Raw genomic sequence first — 13,381 nt, forward strand, 5'->3', positions numbered from 1 at the left:
AGTATTGCAGCTTGACAAAGGGCAATAAAAAAAAGACATCTTTGAACTCGGCTAAAATAGACAATTGTACCCCACTTCCAAGCAATGTTTCCTATTTCTATAGTTCTGCCATCAAATATCTGTGTGCTAAGTATACCATTTTTGTTTTACATAGGGGAGAAAAGACTCGGACACCCCTCATCCCAGGAGAACACAGACCCCCCCCTCTGGAAGAAGGGGAACTACCCCAAACCCAAGATGCTGAGCAGGAGGAAGAAGAAGATGTAGTGGAGATTGGCACCACAAGAGGTGAGTGTCTGCGACCACAGACTCAGGTAAAAGAGATGGCTGTTGGCAGATTTTTGAGACCTTTTTTTTTGTTCTTTATCTCTTTTTAGGTGATCGTGATGTTGTGGATCCAGAACGCTTTACTTCTGAAAGTGCCCAGATACTGATAGGGGAGATCATGGGGTGTAATCTCCAATTGCAAAACATCCAGCAACAAATACGTGATGTTATTACAAAAAATAATAACATCATTGATGTTTTGGGGCGAATTTAAACCCCACAAAATGATCGGTTTTCAGTATTTTCAATTTTAACAATGTTTTGAAAAGCCAAATTTGGAGGATGCACACAGTGTGCCAACATGTGCTATCTGCCATCACGGGAGATCAATGGACGCGTTTTGGGGGGGCAACCCCTTCCTCAATTATAAAGTAGCGTTGAGGAAGGGCTTGCTCCCCCAAAACACGTCCCTTGATCCCCCCTGATGGCAGATAGCACATGTTGACATTCGTAAATTGGTGTGCATCTTCCAAATTTGGCTTTTCCAGGGGTGAGTTCCCCCCATCTGAACGCTATATCAAACCCAGCTCCTAAATACTGATGTCTGATATAGCCTTCAGGTTTTACCTTATGTGAACTTTGTAAGTTCTAGTTTTTTGGCTTTCTTGTTGGTTTTACACAGGCCTGTTTTATCTGAAATGGATATTTTGATTATTCATAATGCTACTGCAAACATTTTATACTACAAACATGTTGGTTTGTTTTAAAAACCTTTGGTAAATGCACATTTTGATTGTGCAGGTATAAAAAAGTGCCTTACTCAAGAATGTGTGGATTATTGTCTCAACACTACAACAACACTTTTGGGGTGATGTAACTGTTGTTTTATGCACAAATGGGGGTTATTTCCTAAGGGCAAATACACTTTGCACTACAAGTGCAGGTTCAGTGCAGTTGCAAGTGCACTTGAAGTGAAATGTGTTTTTGCATTTAGGAAGTACCAGCCAACACTGTTTTTTATAAGGTTACCCAATCACAACATTTTCTGCACTCAACACATTTCTGTCAGGGTCAGCTAAAACAAACACAAGCAGTAAATGTCCAGCAAGAATTGCTTTTGGTTGTTTTTTATTTAAAAAAGGTGTCACATATTGTCTGGCATATTGATAGCCCCCCTACCCACAAAGAACTCCAGGTATCGTAACCGGACATCACGGGCATTCAGGGAGGGCAAGCCAGGACGGCCGCTTTCAAGTGCCGTCATTGTTGATGTATTTGGTATTCCGGCCTCAGGCCCAACTGAGCCAGCATAGTTGGCTGAATGTTTTCTTAAAAAATTATGGAGAACACAGCACGCCAGTATAATATGGTTCAGTTTATACTCCGCCATATGGATGGGTGTCAGAAATAGTCGGAACCGGCTGGCCAGGATTCCAAATGTGTTCTCCACCACTCTTCGGGCTCTGGCCAGCCGGTAATTAAAAACCCTCTGTTCCGGGGTGAGGGTCCTCATCGGGAATGGCCGCATCAGGTGGTCCCCCAGCGCAAATGCTTCATCAGCAACGAACACAAATGGGAGACCTTCAACATTGTCCTCTGGAGGTGGCAAGTCCAAACTGCCATTCTGGAGACGCCTGTAGAACTCCGTCTGGGCGATGACTCCACCATCGGACATCCGGCCATTCTTCCCCACGTCCACATACAAGAACTCGTAATTAGCCGACACCACCGCCAACATCACTATACTATTAAACCCCTTGTAGTTATAATAGTACGACCCCGAGTTGGGTGGTGGGACGATGTGGACGTGTTTCCCATCAATTGCCCCTCTGCAGTTAGGAAAGTCCCACCGCTGGGCAAAGTGGGAGGGCACAGTCTGCCATTCCTGTGGCGTGGAAGGAAACTGTTGAGGAAAAAAAAAAAACATTACTATTTTGTCACAGAAACCTGGCAAGCAGATTAGACACAAACATTATGGGTCAACCTCCAGATAGCATTTATTAAGGGGAATTTAACAACAACAAAGTATAAGGTACACCTATCATATTCCCCCTCCCCCCCTCTCATGGGCCATTTCTAACATTATAGGGGGGGGGACTCTTGGACAGGTAACCCTCTTCACTTCATTGAGAGATGAATGCCTAAATACAGGGTATTACTTGGAACAGCCCCTCCTTTGTTACACTATTGGCAGCCCACTGGACAGGTAAGAAGTGTCATAATACAAAGATATAAATACACACTGTACACATTTGAGCACATTTGGACATTCTGCTATTACCTATCAAGTTCATAATAGGATACAAGAACTTTAAACAGTACCATTGGAAAGTATACAGGCAGGCCCTTGCACTACATGCTTTGGGGAATTCATCCATAAATCTGACCAGTAAAGAGATGGGTATAGTGTGTATGGGTTTGGCAAAGTCAGCAGATAGATGATTGAGGATAGAGAATTGGGATCAGCTGACTTAGCAGTTGGGGGGAGGGAGGGTTACCAAAAATTTGGGGACACCACAAAAAAAAGCCTCTGGCCCTCTGCCTGAATTTAAATCCAAAATAACATTTCCAAACATTTTAGGGGGTGTTTGGGGTAAAGCACTACTATGGAGCTGATAAAATACATTGTTAAGTGACTACATGAGGTGAATATAGGGGCAGGAGACACCATGCTGGAGAGGTTATTGAAGGGCAAATATGTATGAAGGACATAAAATAATAATTACATAAAAATCCAGCATGCATGAGGACAAAGGGGACATTCACAGCATATTACAATCATGGTAATTAGGGAATGAGGAAAGAAATACAATATATTAGCAAACATTCAATACAATAAAATGTGATATAAAAGGAAAAAAATCTTACCTTCATATACTCCTTCTGCAGGACCTGTATGATGGCAGAACAGGTCTCTGGGATAATGATCCCCAGAGCCTGGGGAGAGATGCCTGTCGAGAACTTGAGGTCCTGCAGGCTTCTCCCTGTGGCCAAATACCGCAAGGTAGCGACCAACCTCTGCTCCGGAGTGATGGCTTGCCTCATGCAGGTATCCTGCCTGCTGATACAGGGGGTCAGCGAAGCCAACAAACGGTGAAACACGGGGTCCGTCATACGGAGAAAGTTCCTGAAATCATCAGGATTATTCTCACGGATCTCACGGAGCAAAGGCATATGACAGAACTGGTCACGCTGAAGCAACCAATTCTTGGTCCATGAACTCCTCCCCACCCTGTTCATGGACTGGACTTGTGTCAAGGTCAGGACCCCAACACCAAGCCCCCGCACAGCACGAACTCCAGGAGGAGTACGCATACGAAACATGGCTATAAAACGGTCGACTGCTCAGAACGAAGTAACAGAACGCACTGAAGAACAGCAAGGCCTGTGAAGAGCGACCTGAAAACCAGTAACGAACGAACAAGAATACAGTGACTAAAGTCACGCGGAACTTGCTTGCACGCACTGAAGAGCAGATACAAACCCACAAGCACAAACTGAACGGCAGAAAACGATCTGAAAGCCACGAGTCTGAAAAAGCGCGAATCGTCTCTCACCAAACTTTTACTAACACGAGATTAGCAAAAGGAGCCCAAAGGGTGCTGCGCTTGGTTCTGAACCGGCCTTTTCTAGTCTCGTCGTACGTGCTTGACGTCACCGCGTTCTTGGCGATCGGAAATTCCGACAACTTTGTGCGACCGTGTGTAGGCAAAACAAGTTTGAGCCAACATCCGTAGGAAAAAATCCGAGGATTTTGTTGTCGGAATGTCCGATCAATGTCCGACCGTGTGTACGGGGCATTAAAGAGGAACTTCTGCTTTTCCTCCCCAAAACAACAAATGCATTGAGTGAATCCCAGCTACACTGTCAATTTGTGTGTAACTTACCTTCTTTAGCAGTATACAGCAGTTTTCTGTGTCTGTGATGTCGCTCCTCTTCCTGGCTGAATTTCAAAGTTCTCTGACTTCCTGTTTTCTTCCTTTTCCAGTCCTTATAGTACATTTCCCAGGATCCTTGGAGCCTCTGTAGCTTCAGGGCGGACTATGGGCATCACTTGTATCAGCCGTGGGGGTTCATGCGGGTAGGTCTTCAGGTTACTGTGGGTCTTCATGTGGGTGGTGAAAGATGTAAATGTGTCATACCTCCTCCTTGTGTCATTCCTGTCTTGTAGCATGCCAAAGAATTATGGCTTACTGCAAGACTACAGAGGAAGGGCTATGTGAGGTTATTATGGTGTCTCCTTCATATGTAAATGATTCAAGTCACAAAGAGCAAGGCTCTGGGGGGTGAGATCTGAGGGGTGGGACTCTCCCTGTTCACATTGGTTGGCATCATTAAATTTGAATTCTAAATCAGTGTTGCCGTCCTACCAGATTGAAATTTACTGACACGACACCCAAAATTTTCTGGCACAGCCAAGTTTTTACTGACATTTCCAAAAGTTACAGAATTACAGTTTTAAGTGCAAATTTTAGTATTTAGGCTACAAACAAGTACAATATGCAATTAGCAGTGTGATTTAAGGTAGATATTAGGGCAAAAAACATATTTCTTATTTTACTTTAGATATAGTAAGTAAGTAGCTCAGGGACAGGACTCAGGAGGGCAAGAAATTAGAATAGGAAGGTACACACACACATGAAGTTGACTCTTGGTCCCTTCAGTCCACTTCAGTCTAAACAGCACTGACAGTCCTGCTCCCGACCTACCCTGCTCCTGTCCTGCAGATCTACACACGAGGCTCTGGCCACTCTGCTTGGCTCCCTTGCACCATGACATCACATGACACGCTTGGGCACTGCCTTCACCAGAGCCGCCCATTACCACTGTAGCAGGGTCTCGGATGGGCTCAGCTGGCTCTGGACCGGGCCGAATATCAAAGCCATATTTTTTACTGGCAACTTTTTCTTTTTACTGGCATTTACTGGCAGGAAAAAAATGCCTGTTTTTTACTGGCTGCCAGTAAAAATACTGACGGTTGGCAACACTGTTCTAAATGTGATTTATTCAATCCTGCTAACAGCAGCATAGCTAGCTTTCAGAACAGGCTGTGTATGTTTGTGTATGAAGGGTTTCCTTCTTGAATAATGCTGTGATCTTTGAGGCGACTCTTCCTGTAGGTGTGACTGGGCGGGATTGAATGCTAATTAGGATGTATTCAATCCCACCGGCCATCAGAGCTGTGAAGGAATTTCCATAATTTTCAGAGTCTGAAAGACTACAAAGAGGAAGTGGCTGTGGAAGGGACAGAGTCACATGACACAAAGCCACAACTAAACCCAGAATTTTAGAGGATCTGCAGACAATATAGCAACATGGTACAGTGGTATGATCTATTCTGGGATTGATCATTCCATTCAGTTCTAGTGAAAAGAAAGTTGGAGTTCAGCTTTAAGGGGAAAAAAAAAATTGCAAATAAAGAAAAAATAATATAGCGCATATAATTGCGACATTTTTGTTATTAAAAATTACCTTTCATTTTCAATCTGCAGCTGATGTTATTTTCTGAGAATGCATTGCAATATTATGGCTACTCGGAGTTGTTCTGTACACAGAGTGTGTACTGACCACTCACCAGAAACATAATTTCCTGCTTGTGTGATTAGCTCACCAATTTTCCCAGAAGTCTGCCTAAGATACAAGTCAGATTTTAGGCATCCCCTGCAACAAAAATGTAATTTTTGGATATATACGTTCAATAGGAGCATGTCTAAAGGGATGAAGGCCCAGCAGATTTCCTCATTAGTGCCCAGCACTGCACAACTGACAGTTAATTATGAAACCTCTCCCATTAGACCCACTCAGAACAGAGGCACAGACAAACATACATGAATTTCTTCAGAAAAACAAAATGTAGGAATCTGCAACAAAGGTTGTTATAATCCTTGCAGTGTACATAGATCACCCAGGGGGAATGTTTTTTTCTCAACAAAAGTGGAGTTACGCTTTAAGTATGCCTGTGCTAATGAGGTGTTTATGTTATCCATAGTTTTAAAAAAGTGCATTGAGGATTAGGGTTGGGGGTTTAGTTTATCCAGAGGATAGCATTTAACTCTCAGAAACATTTTTACCCACTTCTGTCAGTGATGCAGCAACTAGATCTTAATTTGAAGGTTCACTCTCTTCACTTTAATTCTCACTATAATGCCCCGTACACACGGTCGGATTTTCCGATGGACATTGTCCGATCGGAGCGTGTTGTCGGAAATTCCGACCGTGTGTGGGCTCCATCGGACATTTTCCATCGGATTTTCCGACACACAAAGTTGGAGAGCAGGAGATAAAATTTTCCGACAACAAAATCCGATCGCGTCAATTTCGACCGTGTGTGGCCTGTTCCGGCGCACAAAGTGCCACGCATGCTCAGAAGAAATTCCGACACGGGACAGCTCGTTCTGGTAAACTTAGCGTTCGCAATGGATACAGCATTTTCGTCACGCTGCAATGTTAAAAATGGTTTAATACAGCGCACTCTCTTCTTCTTTATAATGTGACAAGAATTAAGTCGTTTTGCTGCTCATATTCACACACACTTCTCACAAACTTTTATTTGTGTTTTTTTAGTGGGATTCCCTGAATATATTGTTATTAGTTGTCACATCTGACAGTTTTATATTTTTAAATTTTTTTTTATTTTGGATTTTAAGCCTTTTTTTTTCTTTAATGTTTGGATTTTTTCCAAGGCTGATCTTTGTTCAATGTTATTTTTATTTTTACTCCTGAATATTTTTGAGTGTGTTTTGTGTGTCAAGTTACCCCAACACCATTGATATCTTTTATTATTTAATCTCCAGGAGATTGGTGTTGGTGTCCCTTGTTCATTTCACATTGTATATTTGAAATGTACCTGAATCCTCACAAACCAACTGTCATTTTTGAAGTAAAACACATAGGAGAGTATAATTCAAAACAAAAATCCTTTATTAAGGGATCCGAACCAAACAAAGAGGAAGGCAACACTGGATCAACATGAGAAATTAGCGAAGCCTGTGACCCCCACGGCAGACATCAATTCTTCAACATCAAAATTGGTGGCCTGAGGAGTCCATATGTAAGGGAGGCCAGTGTGGTCCGGGATTCACAGAGACTCGGATAGCAGCAGATGACATCTGTGTCCCCAGGCTGTGGTACCACAAGAGGCTGCATTTTTTGGCCGACCAGACTGAACCCAGGGCAATCACTGTCTGGTCTTCCTTCCACACTTCCTTCCCGGCTGTGGCTGTGCAGTTGGAGATGTGGCAGGAGGAGGAGTAGGACCTGGAGGAGGAGGAGGAGGAGGACCTGCAGGAGGAGGAGGACTGGGAGGACCTGGAGGAGGACTGGGAGGACCTGGAGGAGAGGGAGGAGGAGGAGGAGGACCTGCAGGAGGAGGAGGAGGACCATCCCAAAGATGTGTGTGAGGTGTAATTTGGCCCCTCATACCTTTCTCCAGAGCCTCCGATATGAGGGCCTCACACAAGACTTTTTGGCCCTCCTCCATCCTCTGCATTTTATATGCTATGAAGGCAGCAATGTTCTCCTGCATGGTGTGGGGTGCTCCCAGGACCTCTGTAGCCCTCCAAAAGAATGCTATAGCCGCCTCCTCTAGGGTACTCGTCCTACTGCCACTTTCTCTTTTCAGGGGGGATGGAGGGACCTTGATATCAGCCAGCCGGCTCGGCCCGGTCACCTCCTGGCTGAGACTTCCCTGTGTATGAAAAAGGGACATGGTTTTAGTTTTTGCTTCATCAATCACAATCCTAAATTAGTACTCCCAACTAACATCTAGTTAACATCATTGATTGGACAAGCAGAAATATTTAGAGGAATGCTATACCTGGCTCAATCTGGGCTCCTCCACATGTGGCCTGGAAGGCCCAGGTTGGGCGTCAGAAGCCTCAGCCGGGGGGAAGGAAGCGTGGAAGGAAGACTGGAGAGGGATGGCCTGGGTTCAGTCTGGCCTGCCAGAAAATGCAGCCTGTCGTAGTACAACATCCTGGGGACATAGATGTCATCTGCTGCTCCGGATCTCTGTGAATCCAGGACTTTCTTGCGCTCCCTTAGATATGTGCTCCTCAGGCCACCAATGAAAATCTTTAAATAAGTGATGTCTGCCGTGGGGATCACCTGCTTCACAATTTCACACATTTGCTCCAGTGCTGCCTTCCTCTTTGCTTGGTTCTTGAAATGGGGGTGGTTAATCTCCCACAGACAGGGCAGCTCTCTTAGCATATCTATGAATACTGACATGAAGTCATTATCTTTCATTAAGATATCCATGTTCACTGCAAGACACAACACAAGACAAAGCCTAATGTCAGACAAAACTCTCCTAATCTTGTTACAATATAGGCCTCAATCTAGAAGCAGTATAGGCACAAGTTTGTCTCTTACCTTCGTTCTTACGATCGGCGCGTCCAATGCTCCTTCCTCCGCTCACAGATCGTACGTAATACGCACGCGTGTTACGCTTTATACACACTGCGCATGCGTGTAACTCCGTCCGCCCCTGACGTTCTTTCTAGTGTATTCCCCGCCCCTTTTCGTTCGGCGCAGTGGGTGAAGAGCACATGGCGGAGTTACAGAAGGTGCGTGCTAATTCTAGCAACGAGGAGGAGGAGGAGGAAAGCCCGGATCCAGGCACGTCCCGATCCAGAAGGAGACGTTTTAAGGCCACAAAAATGTCGTTTGGGGAGATGTTGGAGATGGTCGACATCATGAAGAAGTCCGACTATGACGGAAAATATGGGCCTTACCCCAACCCCAACATCCGAAAGGCCAAGATCATGGCGAAAGTGGTCAGGAGTCTTGAGAGGAATTTCGGGGTACGAAGATCAAAAGATCAGCTCAGGAAGCGGTGGTCGGACCTGAAGTTGAGAGAGCCAGAGCAGTACCGAAAGATCCGGAGAGTGCTGCAAAAAAGTAAGTAGTTGTGCTGTGTTCCTATTCTTTCTGTCTTTATTCCGTTCGTTCTGCTCCATATGCTTTTATTAATTTTAACGTTTAAAAAGGTCAACTTTAATGTTCATGGGCCCATTATTCGTTCGTATCAAACATTTTTCTTTCGGCCTCTAGAACACCATTGTTTAGGCCATATGCATTTTCACACATTTTTGGGGGCCTACTTGGATGCCAAATATTTGTTTGTGTAGATGGATTTGTTACTAGAATGAAATGCAAACTAGATTGTGTGTAAGGAGAGGACACTGAGCAGCTGTTTTCACATCTGGACACTGTAGCACTAGTGTGGGACACAAGAACACCATTTTTATTAGGGGGGCCACACAGGTGCTCCAGTGTATACTATAGGGGGGTCTCCATCTGTGAAGCTTGTACCAAACAGGTAAAGTATTGCAGCTTGACAAAGGACACTAAAAAAGATACATCTTGGAACTCGGCTAAAATAGACAATTGTACCCCACTTCCAAGCAATGTTTCCTATTTCTAGTTCTGCCATCAAATATCTGTGTGCTAAGTATACCATTTTTGTTTTACATTGGGGAGAAAAGACTCGGAGGACACCCCTCATCCCAGGAGACCAGAGCCCCCCCCCCCCTGGAAGAAGGGGAAATACCAACCCAAGAAGCTGAGCAGGAGGAAGAAGAAGATGTGGTGGAGATTGGCACCACAACAGGTGAGTGTCTGCGACCACAGGCTCAGGTAAAAGAGATGGATGGTGGCAGATTTTTGAGACCTTTTTTTTGTTCTTTATCTCTTTTTAGGTGATCGTGATCCAGAACGCTTTACATCTGAAAGTGCCCAGATACTCATCGGGGAGATCATGGGGTGTAATCTCCAATTGCAAAACATCCAGCAACAAATCAGTGATGTTATTAAAAAAAATAATAACATCATTGATGTTTTGGGGCGAATTTAAACCCCACAAAATCACCTGTTTTATCTTACGAAAATTTTTACAATGTTTAGAAAAGCCAAATTTGGAGGATGCACACAGTGTGCCAACATGTGCTATCTGCCATCACGGGAGATCAATGGACGCATTTTGGGGGTGCAACCCCTTCCTCAATTATAAAGTCGCATTGAGGAAGGGCTTGCTCCCCCAAAACACGTCCCTTGATCCCCCCTGATGGCAGATAGCACATGTTGACATTCGTAAATTGGTGTGCATCTTCCAAATTTGGCTTTTCCAGGGGTGATTTCCCCCCATCTGAACGCTATATCAAACACAGTTCCTAAATACTCATGTCTGATATAGCCTTCAGGTTTTACCATATGTGAACTTTGTAAGTTCAAGTTTTTTGGCTTTCTTGTTGGTTTTACACAGGCCTGTTTTATCTGAAATGGATATTTCGATTTTTGAGAATGCTATTGCAAACATTGTTATACAACAAACATGTTGGTTTGTTTTAAAAACCTTTGGGAAATGCACATGTGATTGTGCAGGTATAAAAAAGTGCCTTACTCAAGAATGTGTGGATTATTGTCTCAACACTACAACACTTTTGGGGTGATGTAATTGCTGTTTTATGCAAAAATGGGGGTTATTTCCTAAGGGCAAATACACTTTGCACTACAAGTGCAGGTTCAGTGCAGTTGCAAGTGCACTTGTAGTGAAATGTGTTTTGGCATTTAGGAAGTACCAGCCAACACTGTTTTTTATAAGGTTACCCAATCATGACATTTTCTGCACTCAACACATTTCTGTCAGAGTCAGCTAAAACAAACACAAGCAGTAAATGTCCACAAAGAATTTCTTTTGGTTGTTTTTTATTTGAAAAAGGTGTCACAGATTGTCTGGCATATTGATAGCCCCCCTACCCGCAAAGAACTCCAGGTAGCGTAACCGGACATCACGGGCATTCAGGGAGGGCAAGCCAGGACGGCCACTTTCAAGCGCCGTCAGTGTTGATGGATTAGGGATTCCGGCCTCAGGCCCAACTGAGCCAGCATAGTTGGCTGAATGTTTTCTTAAAAAATTATGGAGAACACAGCAGGCAAGTATTATATGATTCAGTTTATACTCCGCCATATGGATGGGTGTCAGAAATAATCGGAACCGGCTGGCCAGGATTCCAAATGTGTTCTCCACCACTCTTCGGGCTCTGGCCAGCCGGTAATTAAAAACCCTCTGTTCCGGGGTGAGGGTCCTCATCGGGAATGGCCGCATCAGGTGGTCCCCCAGCGCAAATGCTTCATCAGCAACGAACACAAATGGGAGACCTTCAACATTGTCCTCTGGAGGTGGCAAGTCCAAGCTGCCATTCTGGAGACGCCTGTAGAACTCCGTCTGGGCGATCACTCCACCATCGGACATCCGGCCATTCTTCCCCACGTCCACATACAAGAACTCGTAATTAGCCGACACCACCGCCAACATCACTATACTATTAAACCCTTTGTAATTATAATAGTACGACCCCGAGTTGGGTGGTGGGACGATGTGGATGTGTTTCCCATCAATTGCCCCTCCGCAGTTAGGAAAGTTCCACCGCTGGGCAAAGTGGGAGGCCACAGTCTGCCATTCTTGTGGCGTTGAAGGAAACTGTTGAGGAAAAAACAATAAACATTACTATTTTTTCTAAGATACATGGCAAGCAGATTAGACACAAACATTATGGGGCAACCTCCAGATAGCATTTACTAAGGGGAATTTAACAAGGCCAAAGTATAAGGTACACCTATCATATTCCCCCTCCCCCCCTCTCATGGGCCATTTCTAACATTATAGGGGGGGGGGACTCTTGGACAGGTAACCCTCTTCACTTCATTGAGAGATGAATGCCTAAATACAGGGTATTACTTGTAACAGCCCCTCCTTAGTTACACTATTGGCAGCCCACTGGACAGGTAAGAAGTGTCATAATACAAAGATATAAATACACACAGTACACATTTGAGGACATTTGGACATTCTGCTATTTCCTATCAAGATAATAATAGAATAACAAAACTTTAAACAGTACCATTGGAAAGTATACAGGCAGGCCCTTGCACTACATGCTTTGGGGAATTCATCCATACATCTGACCAGTAAAGAGATGGGTATAGTGTGTATGGGTTTGGCAAAGTCAGCAGATAGATGATTGAGGATAGAGAATTGGGATCAGCTGACTTAGCAGTTGGGGGAGGGAGGGTTAAAAAAAATTGGGGGACACCACAAAAAAAACCCTCTGGCACTCTGCCTGAATTGAAATCAAAAATCACATTTCCAAACATTTTAGGGGGTGTTTGGGGTAAAGCACTACTATAGAGCTGATAAAATACATTGTTAAGTGACTACATGAGGTGAATATAGGGCCAGGAGACACCATGCTGGAGAGGTTATTGAAGGGCAAATATGTATGAAGGACCTAACATAATAATTACATAACAATCCAGCATGCATGAGGACAAAGGGGACATTCACAGCATATTACAATCATGGTAATTAGGGAATGAGGGAAGAAATACAATATATTATCAAACATTCAATACAATAAAATGTGATATAAAAGGATAAAAATCTTACCTTCATATACTCCTTCTGCAGGACCTGGATGATGGCAGAACAGGTCTCTGGGATGATGATACCCAGAGCCTGGGGGGAGATGCCTGTCGAGAACTTTAAGTCCTGCATACTTCTCCCTGTGGCCAAATACCGCAAGGTAGCGACCAACCTCTGCTCCGGAGTGATGGCTTGCCTCATGCAGGTATCCTGCCTGCTGATATAGGGGGTCAGCGAAGCCAACAGACGGTGAAACACGGGGTTCGTCATCCTGAGAAAGTTCCTGAAATCATCAGGATTATTCTCACGGATCTCAGGGAGCAAAGGCATATGAGAGAACTGGTCACACTGAAGCAACCAATTCTTGGTCCATGAACTCCTCCCCACCCTGTTCATGGACTGGACTTGTGTCAAGGTCAGGACCCCAACACCAAGCCCCCGCACAGCACGAACTCTACGAGGAGTACGCATACGAAACATGGCTAGAAAACGGTCGGCTGCTCAGAACGAAGTAACAGAACGCACTGAAGAACAGCAAGGCCTGTGAAGAGCGACCTGAAAAACAGCAATGAGTGGGCAAGATCGCACAGAAAACTCCGATACGAACTGACTGCACGCACTGAAGAGCAGATACAAACCCACAAGCACAAACTGAACGGCAGAAAACGATCTGAAAGCCACGAGTCTGAA

Source organism: Aquarana catesbeiana, linkage group LG04 (assembly GCF_042186555.1).
Source record: "Aquarana catesbeiana isolate 2022-GZ linkage group LG04, ASM4218655v1, whole genome shotgun sequence".
In the NCBI taxonomy this organism is placed as follows: domain Eukaryota; kingdom Metazoa; phylum Chordata; class Amphibia; order Anura; family Ranidae; genus Aquarana; species Aquarana catesbeiana.